Raw genomic sequence first — 11,177 nt, forward strand, 5'->3', positions numbered from 1 at the left:
AACATAGATATTGTGGGGATCGTTCGATTAATAGGCCCATAGGATTCAGAATTGGTTCAGGATTGTTGGGCCAGTGGCCCATCCGAGGCCGTACACCCGTCCGAGGACACCACGCTCCTCGGCAGTACGTGTCCGAGGACGATCAGGACGTGGTCTCGCTGCGATCAGATCTCAGAATTAGGTCATCTCAAAGGGTAGAGTAGCCGACTAAAGATGAAAGAGATAAGGCAAACAAATATCTGAAACTACAGCTGCCTCCGCATTAATGACCTCTCAACCAACTCTCTGGCCGCATTAATGTGGAGGTGATACCTGAACAGTAGGGAAGCAGCCTTACAGCTGCCCATAGGAAGTTCCAGGAGGTGCCAGATGGGACAGAAAGAAATCCTCCGGACACAACCTACACGTGTGCGGCGAGGATGGAGCGCAAAGGGGAGTATATAAACTAAAAGAAGAACATGAAGAAGGGGATCGGGAGAAAAAGAAAAGGGAAGAACAGACATAAACTGGAGAGAATAAAGTAAGAGGAGAGAGAGAGAGGTGCACTAGTGACTAAAGAAAAACGTTCATTATACCAACTTTAAAACCTTGAACGGGCTTGAGAGTAAATCTTGGAGGTAGATACCACAGTTAACCTAGTTCTTTACACCCACGCTCTACAAATCATATTGTCTGGGCCTTTTACGTACGAACCCAATACTGTTTAGGTTCGTCACAAAATCGTGTCCTTACAATTGGCGCCGTCTGTGGGGAGAGCTTGTGTTAGCTTGTACAACCTCTGATACAACGTTTCCGATGGAAGGAGTGGAACTACCTCATCCCGCAGCGGGGCTGCAACAGGATGATGTCAACTTGCACCAGGCGGAATCAAGGGGCTCTCAGCATGGTGGTCCTCGAAGGAGTCCCGAACGGAGGTTAGTCCGGGAGGGGAGTATACATACCACTCATACCACGAGGAGCCATACACGCGGGAAGAGTCACGTTTCCCACGCGAAGCATGGTGGGGATCTGCAACGTGAGATTGCGGACTTGAAGAGAGAGTTGCGCCATGCACGACGGGAACGTTCCCCACCTCGCTCCGAACTATCATCCGGGGAGTCGGATGGAACTAGCTACAGGCGGAGGTCGAGAACTCCGCAGAGCGAGACTTTCTCCTACGAAGAGGAGCGTCGCCATAGGCGTAGGCGTAAAAGTCCAACTAGCAGGGGCTTGGGAAACGATGCCATGAACAAAGCCTTGAGTCAAATTTCCAGGTCACCCTTTACAAGAAGCATAGATGATGCTACCCATCCTCGGCGGTTCAATCAACCTACGTTCTCTCTGTATGATGGCCATTCGGATCCGGTGGAACATGTAAGCTATTACAGCCAGAAGATGGCTATTCATTCCAGGGATGATGCTCTGATGTGCAAGATTTTTCCGTCGAGTTTGGGTCCAACGGCGATGAGGTGGTTCAATGGCTTAAGGGCCAATTCTGTTGGATCTTTCAAAGCACTGACCCAGGCTTTTGGTGCTCGTTTTATTACATGCAGCAGGACTCCTTTGCCGCTGGGGTCCTTGTTGACCTTGTCTATGCGAGAGGGCGAGACTCTCAAGAGCTATTCGGATAGGTATTGGGAGATGTTTAACGAAATAGGAGGGAAGAATGACGCTGTGGCTATAACCACTTTCAAAGCCGGTCTCCCAGCTGATCACGACTTGAGGAAATCCTTGACGGGTAAACCTATTACCAGTGTGCGCCAACTGATGGACAGAATAGAGAAGTACAAAAGGATAGAGGAGGATCAACTTCAGGGGAAAGGAAAGGCCAAGATGATCCCTCAGGAGAGGAGGGATTTCAGGTCGGATCGTTATAATAACAACCGACCAAGGAGGGACTTTGTTGGCCAGTCGGCCTCGGCGGATGTCCAGGTTGTTAATGCGGTATTTCGGGAGCCTGTTCAGCATGTTTTGGAGAAGATAAAGGACGAGCCATTTTTCAAATGGCCGAACAGGATGGCGGGAGAGCCTACAAAACGCAACCCGAGTTTGTATTGCCATTACCATCAGGACCATGGGCACACGACAGACAACTGCAGGAATTTATAGGACCATTTGGAGCAGTTGGTCCGCGAGGGGAAATTAAGGCAGCTCTTGCATCACTCCAGCGGAAGGGCGAGCCAAGCAGGTTCCGAGGTGCGTGGGGATGCTTCATCAAGGCTCCCTCGGGGTACGATCAACGTCATCTTTGCGGCCCCGGGTAGGACTGGATCTTGCCCCACCAGAGTATTGTCGGTGTCCCGATCCCCGGCCGAGGATCGCTCTCAAGCATGGAAGAGAACCAAGAGGCGTGTCCCCTTGATTTTGGGTTTTTCAGACGAAGATTTGGTTGGAACCATACAACCCCATGAGGATGCCTTGGTGGTAACGTTGAGGATTAGTGGGTACGATGTCCGAAGAGTGATGGTTGATCAGGGAAGCGCAGCAGATGTGATGTATCTGGATTTATACAAGGGGCTAGGTTTAAAACAGCAGGACTTGACAACCTATAATTCCCCTCTAATCAGTTTTGAGGGAAGGTTAGTCATTCCCATAGGGCTAATCAGGCTGCCTGTGCAGTCAGGCGCGGAGGTGGTGGAGGTGGACTTTATTGTCGTAGATGTTTATTCTCCGTATACAGCTATCTTGGGCAGACCTTGGATTCACACACTTAAGGCGGTTTCATCCACCCTACATCAGAAGGTGAAGTACCCATCCGGAGACCAAGTGCTGGAGATAGTAGGGAACCAAGCGACTGCTCGGCAATGCCAAGTAGCGGCTATTCGGCATCGGCCGGAGGCAGAAACCTCGGCTACAGTCGATAATGAGTCATAGCAATTAAAGTCACCAGCATTAGGTTTAGACGTACCAACCAATGGGGTAGAGTGTGAAGATCTGGAGAAGGTGACTGTTGCTGATGATCTAGAGAAATTCTTCCGGGTTGGGGCCAAGTTGCCTCTGCAAGAGAAAGCGAGTTTGCTGGAGTTCCTCCGAGCTAATGTGGACGTCTTTGCATGGGACCCGTATGAAGCCCCAGGAGTAGACCCAAGTTTCATTTGTCACCGACTCAATGTAAACCCTGCCGTTCCCCCCAAAAGGCAAATTCCTCGGCGACCATCGAAAGAGCATGCCAAGGCAGTCCGAAGTGAAGTTGCCAAGCTAAAACAGGCTGGGGCTATCAAAGAAGTCTTTTACCCCCAATGGCTGGCCAATACGGTGGTAGTGAAGAAGAAGACGGGGAAATGGCGAGTGTGCGTGGATTTCACGGATCTCAATAAGGCATGCCCCAAGGACCCATTTCCTATGCCGAAGATTGACCAGCTGGTGGATGCGACCGTGGGCCACCCTAGGATGAGTTTCTTGGATGCCTTTCAAGGGTATCACCAAATACCGTTAGCCGCCGATGATCAAGAAAAGACCGCTTTCGTGACCCCGGTTGGGAACTACCATTACAAGGTGATGCCCTTCGGTCTGAAAAATGCTGGATCTACCTACCAACGCATGATGACGAAAATGTTTGAGCCACAGCTGGGCAGAAGTATTGAAGTTTATATTAATGACATGGTGGTGAAAAGCAAGGTAGTGACTGAACATGTGGAGGACCTCACTAGCATCTTCGGGATACTGAGAGAACATAAGTTGCGCCTGAATGCTTCGAAGTGCTCCTTTGGTGTAGGTTCCGGGAAATTCTTGGGGTACATGGTGACCCATAGGGGAATTGAGGTGAATCCAGATCAAATTAGGGCCATTAACGATTTGCATGCGCCTCGAAATCCAAAGGAAGTGCAGAGGTTGACGGGGATGACTGCTGCGTTGAACCGGTTCATCTCCAGGTCGGCTGAAAGGTGTCGTCCTTTTTTCCGTCTGTTACATAAGTGGCAGGGATTCGAATGGACCGAGGAGTGCACTGAGGCGTTCCAGCAGTTGAAAGACTATTTATCCAAACCGCCGATCATGTCTAGCCCTGAAGTGGATGAGGTGTTGTATGCCTATCTGGCGGTAGCTCCTCACGCAGTCAGTTTCGTCTTGATGCGAGAAGACCACGGCGTCCAGAGGCCAGTTTATTATGTAAGTAAATCCCTCCATAAAGCCGAGGTGAGATATCTGTCGTTAGAGAAGGCCATACTGGCAGTCGTCCATGCAACACGTAAACTTCCGCAATATTTTCAAGCTCACACTGTAGTTGTTTTGACCCAATTGCCTCTCAAATCCATACTTAGAAGTGCTGACTATACCGGCAGAATTGCCAAGTGGGGAACGATTCTGGGTGCTTTTGACATCAAATACATGCCCCGCACCTCTGTGAAGGGTCAAGTTCTCGCTGATTTGGTAGCTGAATTCACTGAGTGCCCTGAGGAAGTTAGTAGGAATCAAGATCACATGGATGAAAAGTCGGTTGGCGTGATATCCGCGCCAGGAGGGCCGGTATGGAAGGTATACGTGGATGGGGCTGCAAACCAACGGGGAGCTGGATTGGGATTGGTTCTGATATCTCCCGAAGAGGTCATCATCGAGAAGTCGCTAAGACTAGGGTTCTCGGCTACTAACAATGAATCAGAGTACGAAGCTCTGATAATGGGAATGAGCATGGTCCATAAAATGGGTGGAAAGGCGGTGAAACTGTTCTCGGACTCGAAGCTGGTCGTTGGCCAGGTGACTGGAGAGTTGGAGGCCAGAGACCCAAGGATGCAAGGGTATCTGAACCGGGTTAGGCATATGTGAACAGAGTTCGAATCTTTTGACGTATTACATATTCCACGAGGTGAAAATACCCACGCTGACTCCTTAGCGACCCTTGCCACCTCCTCAGTACGAAATTTCCCTCGGGTAATTATCGTCGAAGACTTGCGTACTCCCACTTCACCAGAAAAGGAAGTTTGCCAAATTCGTCAAGCTAGTTTAACGCCATGCTGGATTGACCCTATATTAAAATTTCTCGACAGTGACGTGTTGCCCGAAGATAAGGTGGAAGCTGAGAAAATACGAAGGAGAGCACCTCGGTACTGGTTATCCGAGGATAAAAAGCTATATAGACGGTCCTTCTCTGGGCCATACTTGCTCTGCGTGCCTCCTGAGACAGCAGAATCAATCCTGGAAGAGTTGCATGAGGGCATTTGTGGAAGCCACACAGGAGGAAGGTCCCTGTCATGCCGAGCACTAACGCAAGGTTATTGGTGGCCGAATATGCAGAAAGAAGCGCAGGAATACGTTAAGAAATGTGATCAGTGTCAAAGATATGCTCCGAATATCCACCAACCCGGAGGAGTTCTTAACCCTCTCTCAAGCCCTTGGCCCTTTGCACAATGGGGGCTGGACATTGTCGGCCCTTTTCCTAAAGCTATAGGAAACAAGAAGTACCTGCTGGTCGGCACAGACTACTTTACTAAATGGGTTGAAGCTGAACCCTTGGCCAACATCCGGGACGTAGATGTGAAGAAGTTTGTCTGGAAGAACATTGTTACGCGATTTGGAATCCCACGAGCTCTTGTTTCGGACAATGGGCTCCAGTTCGATAGCAACGCCTTTAGGAAATACTGTTCAGAACTGGGAATAAGAAACAGATATTCCACTCCAGCTTATCCGCAAGGCAATGGACAGGCTGAAGCTATTAACAAAGTCATTGTCAATGGGCTTAAAAAGAGACTAGACGACGCGAAAGGAAAATGGGTGGAAGAACTACCACATGTGCTTTGGACGTATCGGACAACACCCCGACGTTCGACGGGAGAAACTCCTTTCTCCATGACCTATGGGGCCGAGGCCGTTATTCCACTGGAAACTGGATTCCCAACGTTGAAGACCAGTGCATTCTCTTCTAGTAAAAATGATGCGATGTTGGAAAAAAGTTTAGACCTGATTGAAGAACGAAGGGAGAGCGCGATGGTTCGGCTAGCTTACTACCAGCACAAACTCAAGCAGTGCTACGATAGCAATGTGAGGATGAGGCCGTTAGCCATAGGAGATCTGGTGCTGAGAAAAGTCCTGGGGGCCACTAAGAATCCAAATTGGGGAAAACTGAGACCCAATTGGGATGGACCATATCGGATTACTTCTGTAGCAGGAATAGGGGCTTACTATCTAGAGGACCTAGATGAAAAACCTGTACTCCATCCTTGGAATGTAAATAATCTCAGAAGGTATTATTACTAGTAAAGAAGTTTTAATTCAAATATTCTCTCTTAACTTACGTCAAATATGCATCCTGTAAATTTCGCATCCTGTCATATCATACTGAATTGTTAAACAGAAACTAAGTTATGCCAGGTCCTCGGATCGCAAACTTAGTGGAAATTAACATCCTATCATACTGAATTGTTAAACAGAAACTAAGTTATGCCAGGTCCTCGGATCGCAAACTTAGTGGAAATTAACATCCTATCATACTGAATTGTTAAACAGAAACTGAGTTATGCCAGGTCCTCAGATCGCAAACTTAGTGGAAATTAACATCCTATCATACTGAATTGTTAAACAGAAACTGAGTTATGCCGGGTCCTCAGATCGCAAACTTAGTGGAAATTAACATCCTATCATAATTAACATCCTATCATACTGAATTGTTAAACAGAAACTGAGTTATGCTAGGTCCTCAGATCGCAAACTTAGTGGAAATTAACAACCTATCATACTGAATTGTTAAACAGAAACTGAGTTATGCCAGGTTCTCGGATCGCAAATTTAGTGGAAATTAACATCCTATCATTCATACTGAATTGTTAAACAGAAACTGAGTTATGCCAGGTCCTCGGATCGCAAACTTAGTGGAAATTAACATCCTATCATTCATACTGAATTGTTAAACATAAACTAAGTCATGCCAGGTCCTCGGATCGCAAACTTAGTGGAAATTAACATCCTATCATTCATACTGAATTATTAAACAGAAACTAAGTTATGCCAGGTCCTCGGATCGCAAACTTAGTGGAAATTAACATCCTTTCATTCATGTTGTATTGTTAAACAGAAACTATGTTATGCCAAATCCTCAGACCACAAACTCGGTAGAAATTGACCTGCTAAGTGGTATATCGAATTATTAAATGGTAAATAGAGCGGTGATGAGTTTTCTAAATCATAAACTTGGTGAAAATAATGCCCTATGAACATTCATTAAGGAGACAGAAAGAGAGAGCTTCGAATGCAAGGTTGGCGTACAATGAAAAAGGTGATTGAGATGAACCCATACAAAATTACGACGACAAAGTAAGTAAGTGTGAATATAACTTAGAGCCATCAGAATGATAAGAAAGTAAGCGAGAAAGTACTCTATTACGTGTCTATTTAAAATTACAAAACAATTTCTACTTTTTTACTTTTAGTTGGTAATGTCCCCAGTTGATTGAACTGTGGAGTCCAATTCTTGTTGAAAACCCTGTGAGACCGTCTCTGCCTTCGAAGCAGTGGTGGGTTTGTTGGGGGAAGCTCCTGGAGGGGAATTGCGAGGCAAAACCTCCTCGTTAGGGTTAATAGCTGGGGAAGGGATATCAGCCTGGTATGGTTGAGGAGCTGAGGAGCGTATCGCTTCGGGGTAATATACGTTCTCTGGCTTACGTAGTTCAGATGAGGCTTCAACCCCAGCACGGTTAAGAGCCTCACTCCAGGTTCTCGCGCAGAAGATGCGGCACACCTCCAGAACTTCGGCTCTTAAGGCTTTTTCAGTTTCAGCTATCCCAATTTCGTAGCCCCTCTGCTCGGCTTCATTCATTGCCTGTTCGGACTTGATTTTCGCTTTCTCGGCTTGTTCTTTGAGCTTTTCAGCTTTCTCCCTTAGCCTCTGAGTCTCTTCTAGATGCTTCTTAAGAACAAGAACTTGCTCATGAGTCTTCTTCAGCTCGGCATTCGCCTCGCGCAGAAGCTTGGCTTGTTCCTCGGCCTGCTTCTGGTAGCCTTCTGATGTCGATTCAACACTTTTGCGAGCTTCTTCTTCGACCTGTAGTTTTTTCCTTGCGACAATTAAATCCTGTTCAGATTTGGACAAGGTTTGTACAGCCATTACCCTTGTTTTCCTTTCACCATCTAGCTGGTTGGAGCAAGCATTGAGCATCTCATCTAGCTTGAAAGTATTTTGGATGATCTGTAAAAAATGGGGGGTGAGTTAGCGTTCTAGTTAATGAAAAGTGCACATTAGTAAGTAACAGTCACAGAATGAAACAGTGTAAAAGACAGCTTCTCACCATGCCCAAGTATCGTTTATTATCAAGAATGAGTTGATTCTTCCTCACATTCTTTATCTCAGCCATATCCTTTGGGAGCAATAAGGCCTCCTCTATGGCCGAGGCTACATGACACCCAATGCCGCCGTTAAAGTCCCTTATAGAGGCATCGTCTCGCAGGGGCTCCCCACCGAGCATAGGAGCTGGCAGCCACGCCTGTAAATCGGGATGTGGGGAATCGGATTTCTCTTGACCCCGCGTAACGGGGTGCCTAGTTTTCTGCTGCTTTGCAGCTCGTTGGACATCCTCCTCTAGAGTGGGACGAGATTTACTCGCATCTGCCACCTCCTTACCCTTCTGTTCTCTGCGCTTTTCTTGCTCGGCAGCGCTGGGCGGCGCTGGTTGCGAAGATGATCGAGGAGGGTGGCGAGGAACTGGAGGAGGAGACCTGGCTGGAAGAGATGAAACCAGGGATGGTATTGTTTGGGCGAGTGCAGACTTTCCCTGTTGACCTTCCATCAGCTCCATCAAGCTTTTCTGGGGTTTCCTTTGTACCCCCATCTCGTCAGAACTTTCCTCGGGGCTTGTGGGCTGATCGAAAATCTTGAAATCGTCCGTGGATTCAGATACTGTTACAACGGTTTCCTTGTTTTTTCCCCTTTTCCTTCTCCTATTGGTTCCCTTTTTCTTGAAGGAAGATGAGGGTAAAGAAGGCCCCGCCGAGATGCTGGCCACAAAAAGAGGCTCTGTGAGAGGTGTGTGTTTGGGAAGTGGAATACCCTCTGGAACAATGAACCCTTCGTAGGCAACACTGATACGGCGAAGCCGAGGATCGCGTGCCCTAATCACGCACTTCGGCGCCTGAAAGCCAAAAGAAAGGGGGGTATAGCCAAGAATTAAATGTGCTGCCCGTAGCTGACCATCAGCCTCGTTCACGTATATTTCAGCTTTCAATAACCTGTCTAGGCTCGCTTTATTGACTAATCTGAGATTGGGCTTCGTGTAGCGTCTATCTGCAAAACCGTTAATTTTAAAGTTAAAATTGTAAGACACGAAAATAATAAAGGTAAGTAAAATGTGTTCACAAGCTAAGTAGCATAGGCCTATAACTTCGCACCCACCTGGTGTTCCCTCTACTGTCGGGCAAGGTAGGCCATCATGCCATTCCCCAGAAAAAATAAGGAAATCCTCTTTTAGGTACTTATTTGAAGTAGGGAGGCACTGAATTAGCCTTACTGCAGGATATCTCGACTTGAGATAATAGTCCTGGTCAGCTAGGCGGTGAAGGCTGTACACCCAGTTCACATCGTGATGGGATAGATTTAGATCCATTCTCTGATTCAGAGCGTCTATACTCCCCAGAACCCTAAACATATTGGGAGCGCATTGGATGGGGGATAGCCTAAAGAAATTAAGGTAACCCCTAGTGATACTACCCATGGGGATGGTCATCCCGCGTTCAATAAAGGCGATCATGGGGATAACCACTTCCCCAGTTTGCCTGGCGTCAACCCACTCCCCTTGGGCTGCATACCTCATCCCTACCGTTGGTGGGATATTGTACTTAGAGCGGAAGTTTCTAATACCCTCCTCGGAGTCAACGAGACACCGAAAGGGATTCCTCTGTTTCCCCATTTTTCTAAAGAGACTTAGTAGAGAAAAAACTTTTTGGTTTTGAATAAAAATGGTAAAAGCTTCAAGAGGACTTACAGGTTCAAAGGAAGGACCTCGGACAACGTACGATTATTTGTAGTCGCCAGGAGAACAGTGAAGACTGGAAGAAGGCAGATTCAATGTATAAGCTCTGGAACCACGTAACCATTAAGGGTAAGGTGTAGGTTCAATTTGGGAGCGCCTTTATAGTCATGTGAAGATTGTGAGCGGTGAAATTCCCGCTCACAAAACAAGAGAAGCCCCCTACCATTTGATTTGGATCTCACCGTCGAACGTGGGAGACAAGGGAGTTGTTAGAATTTAATGCTGCCAAAATCGGGGTGCTGAAGCGTCAGGGGCATGCCCCAAAATGCACACAGGTGCAGGCTTATGACGTCAAAATCCACCTTTTCTCCTGAGGAGTCGAAAAGTAGGATTTTGAGGGGCTATTATGGGGATCGTTCGATTAATAGGCCCATAGGATTCAGAATTGGTTCAGGATTGTTGGGCCAGTGGCCCATCCGAGGCCGTACACCCGTCCGAGGACACCACGCTCCTTGGCAGTACGTGTCCGAGGACGATCGCGTCCGAGGACGATCAGGACGTGGTCTCGCTGCGATCAGATCTCAGAATTAGGTCATCTCAAAGGGTAGAGTAGCCGACTAAAGATGAAAGAGATAAGGCAAACAAATATCTGAAACTACAGCTGCCTCCGCATTAATGACCTCTCAACCAACTCTCTGGCCGCATTAATGTGGAGGTGATACCTGAACAGTAGGGAAGCAGCCTTACAGCTGCCCATAGGAAGTTCCAGGAGGTGCCAGATGGGACAGAAAGAAATCCTCCGGACACAACCTACACGTGTGCGGCGAGGATGGAGCGCAAAGGGGAGTATATAAACTAAAAGAAGAACATGAAGAAGGGGATCGGGAGAAAAAGAAAAGGGAAGAACAGACATAAACTGGAGAGAATAAAGTAAGAGGAGAGAGAGAGAGGTGCACTAGTGACTAAAGAAAAACGTTCATTATACCAACTTTAAAACCTTGAACGGGCTTGAGAGTAAATCTTGGAGGTAGATACCACAGTTAACCTAGTTCTTTACACCCACACTCTACAAATCATATTGTCTGGGCCTTTTACGTACGAACCCAATACTGTTTAGGTTCGTCACAAAATCGTGTCCTTACAGATATAATATATAAAATAAGAGGAAATTATAGTAAACCCATCTGTGGTTAGGCCTGTTTTCACTTTGCCTAACCGTAGTTCAAAACTTAACACTTTGTCCACCTGGGGTCCGCTCTATTAGAACTCCATTACCCACCTCTATTAAAATTGAGGGTAAATATGTAT

The sequence above is a fragment of the Quercus lobata genome, chromosome 10 (genome assembly GCF_001633185.2).
Source record: "Quercus lobata isolate SW786 chromosome 10, ValleyOak3.0 Primary Assembly, whole genome shotgun sequence".
NCBI lineage: Eukaryota > Viridiplantae > Streptophyta > Magnoliopsida > Fagales > Fagaceae > Quercus > Quercus lobata.